A 4,061-nucleotide genomic window follows, 5' to 3' on the forward strand; every position below is an offset into this window, starting at 1 on the left:
CTATGTAATGAGGCTTCTATAAAAACCTACAAGCACAGGGTTTCAGAAAGCTTCTGAGTTGTTGAACATATGGACAGTCCAGGAAAGTGGCACTCCTGGGGGAGGGCGCGGAGGCTCTACACCCTTTCCTCATGCCTTGCCCTGTGCATCTCTTCGCCTGAGTACTCCTGAGTTATACTCTTCTATAATAAGACAGTGATCTAGCAAGTAAAATGTTTCTCTGAGGTCTATGAGCTGTTTTAGCAAATTAATCAAATCTGAGGAGAGGGCCGTGGGAACCTCTGATTCATAATAATAACCTGGATTTCTGGCTTCCTGGCTTCTGAAGTCCAAGGAGGTGGTAGCTGGAATTTCCAATCTATAGCTGATTGGGCTCATGGCTGGGTCTGAAGTGGCGGGGGTGGGGTAGCAGTGAAGACAGTCTTGTAGGACTGAACCCTTAACCTATGGAATCTGATGTTGTCTCTGGGTAGACAGTGTCAGAAATGAGTTAAATTCTAGGATACGCAGCTGTTATCCGGATCATTGTTTGTGGATCCCCTCCACAAATTAGAATTGGGATCTGGGTACTTTTATCTACATTTAATATTATTTTTTGTTTCATTTAATCTTATTTTAACCTATAAATGCATTTAAATGCATTATTAATCTAGGTTTTTAGTCACTAATGTTTTTAAATTATTTATATACATCTTTACTGTTGTGTGCTGGATTCCAGATAATTTATTCAAACATAATTTCTAGTTACTTATCTGTTTTCTGCCTTTGTTGTTAACAGCTGCTAATTAAAGTATAACATACATTAGAAAAAGTAAAAAATAAATCCTAAGCATGCAGCTCAATAAATTATTACAAAGTAAATAGAAAGATTCAACTAACACCTAGGTTAAAAAAAAGAAAAAAAACTATAGCTTTGTGTCACTAAGAAGTCTCTTTCCTCCTCCTTCTCGCATACTCTTCCTCCCCATCTTTAATAACTGTTTCAAAATGACTTTTAAAATTGTATAAAAATTTGTATCATACAGAATATTAGGTTTTTTTGACTTAAAATATTTGAGATTTATCCACATTTTAGCTTGTATCTGTAGTTTGTTGTTTTTACTGCTATACAGTACTTCCCATGTATGAGTGCACCATCATTACCTGTCCTATAACACATTCTATTGTTGATGGGATTTATTTTCAGGTGGGATTTATTTTCTTTTGTTATGTAGATAAGCATTGAACCTATCTTTTGCTGTATGTGGAAACATTTCTTCTGAGCTAAGATCTAGAAGCAAAATTTTGCAGGGTCACAAAATAGATACTGTTAATTTTCTGAAGGCATTGTGTTAGGTAGAAGCTAGACAGTGGAAGGAACCCCCTGAGGCAGAGTCCCAAGTCTTTAGAGGGGAACGATAGAGACATGAGCTGGAGGCAAGAGGCAAGAACAGTGATAAGTAGGCATAACATCCTGTCCTTAAGGCTTCTAAGCACTTGGAGCAAACAGATCAAATCTATAAGTGTGGCGGGTGGCCTCAATCAGCTAAGCACTCAATTCTTGATTTCTGCTCAGGTGTGATCTCAGGGTCATGGGATGGCTCCCCAAGTTGGGCTCTGCACTCAGGTCGGGGTCTGTTTGAAATTCTCTCCTTCTGCCCCTCTGTCCACTCACATGTGTGCTTTAAATAAATAAATCAATCTTTAAAAAAGAAGGCTACAAGTGTGGAACATTGATGCTCTCCTCTTTCACCTCTGCCCCAAGGTAACCCCTTGACTCATTATAATGCATCTGCATTGCAGTTTTAGCTCCCCACCATGGAGAAAGTATCTCATGATGATTCCAGTATGACCCTGTAGGATCAAAATTTGCGCCTCCCAAGCTGTGGGATGAGTCCCTCAAAAGATTGCAAGCAGCCTCCTCTGTACTACCCAGCTCCTCCCAGCCCAGAGAGACCCAATAATATCCAAACTCAAAATGACCTAGGGCCCAGTTCCACCTCATGGAAACTGTCTACTCTCCCACCTGGAGACTGTACTTTTTTTTTTTTTTTTTAAGATTTTATTTGTTTATTCATGATAGACACACACACAGAGAAGCAGAAACATAGGCAGAGGGAGAAGCAGGGTCCCTGCAGGGAGCCTGATGTGGGACTAGATCCCGGGACCCTGGGGTCACGCCCTGAGCCAAAGGCAGACACTCAACCACTGAGCCACACAAGTGTCCCGAGACTGTACTTTCACTTTAATAAACAGCTTTGTGCTTGTTGCTTTCCTTCTGGCTGTCTTTAATGGAGCATAGATCCTAAGGTAAATCTTCCCATGAGGAATCCAAGGACTGAGACCTCCAGTCACACACCACAGATTCTCCCACTGGTAATGATTGTACCAATTTGCACTCTTTGCTAGCAGTTATTGAAAATTCTTTTGTCTTTCACATACTTGAGAAAATTTGCATTGTCAGTCAGCCTTTTGAATATTTGTCATCTAATCTCATTTGTAGTTGGTCTCATGTGGTTTTAGTTTGCATTTCCCTGATGAAAACATGAAGTCACATTTTCATATGTTTATTAGTCATTTGGATATACACTGCAAAAGGCCTGTTTAATTTTCTTTCCATCTTTCTAATGCATTATCTGTCCTTTGTTTTGTTTTTTTTTGTTTTGTTTTGTTTTGTTTTGTTTTATTTTGTTTGAAGCCCTGTGTCATTTATACACAGTGTAGATATCTTCTTTCATTCTTTGGCTTCCTTTTTCACACTGTTATTGATGCCCTTTTGAGCAAGAATTCCTAATGTTAATTCCTGAAGGCTTATTGGTTTTATCTCTACTATTTCCATCTGTGATCAACCTGGAATATTATAAAACATGAGTATGCAATTAACCTCTTATGTTTTGATGAGATGATCTTTCCTCTAGTCTGCAGTGATATATTATCCTTAAATCTAGAGATTAAATATATGTGGGTCTGTTTCTGTATACTCTTCTTCCACTGGTCTACACTTTCTACTCTCAGCCCTATAATCACAATAACTTACACACTATAGATCTGTAGTCCTGGTATCTCATAGAATAACTCCAACTTAGTTTACCTTTCAAGAGCTTTGTGACTATCACTGATTCTTTGTATTTTCTTATATATTTCAGGTTTAGCTTGTTAAACTACCTCTTGTAATCTTTATTTTGACTTCAGCTAATCAATAAGTTAATTTGCAGAGAAATAACACTTTAAAAATTGAATCTTCAAATCTAGGGAAATGATATACCTCCATCTATATTTCTTCTCCAATACTATTCAGTAATATTGAATTTTCCATATAGAGGTCTTATATATTTTTCATTTTTACTCCTAGATATTTAATAATTTTGATATTATTATAAATAGTATTATGTGTATAGTTTCATTTTTAAATGTATATTGCTGATTCCATTTAGTTTTTGTTTAAAAAATATATACAAATAATTTCCAGGTATGTTTTTCAAAATTATTTGGTAGTTTATTATTTCCTATTTGTAAATTCACTTTTATTCTTTTTTCTTTCTTTCTCTATTATTATTATTATCATTTTTTAGAGACAGAGAGAGCATGAGTAGGGAAGGAAAGGGGTAGAAGGAGAGAGAAAATACCAAGCAAGCTCCACACCCATCATGGAGCCTGATGGTGGAGCTTGATCTCACAACCTTGAGATCATTATCTGAGCTGAAGTCAAGAGTCAGATGCTCAACCAACTAAGCCTCCCAGGTGCTTCTTTTCTTTTTTGAAACAAGACAACATGACTCTTTCTCTCTTTCTGTCTCTCTGTCTATCTCTCTCTCTCTATTTTTTTTTTTTTTAAGATTTTACTTATTTATTTAGAAAGAGAACACACATGCATGCAAGCAGGAGGAGGGACAGAGGGAAACAGAGAGAGAGAATCTCAAGCAGACTTGGGGCTGAACTCAGAGCCTGGTGTGGGGCTTGATCCCATGACCCTGAGATTGACCTGAACCAAAATCAAGAGTTGGTCACTTAACCAACTGAGCCACTTAGGCACCCCAAACTTGACAACATATTTATTCAATATTTTGAGTCAGATTTTTCAA

The sequence above is a fragment of the Canis lupus genome, chromosome 6, assembly GCF_003254725.2.
Source record: "Canis lupus dingo isolate Sandy chromosome 6, ASM325472v2, whole genome shotgun sequence".
Lineage (NCBI taxonomy): Eukaryota > Metazoa > Chordata > Mammalia > Carnivora > Canidae > Canis > Canis lupus.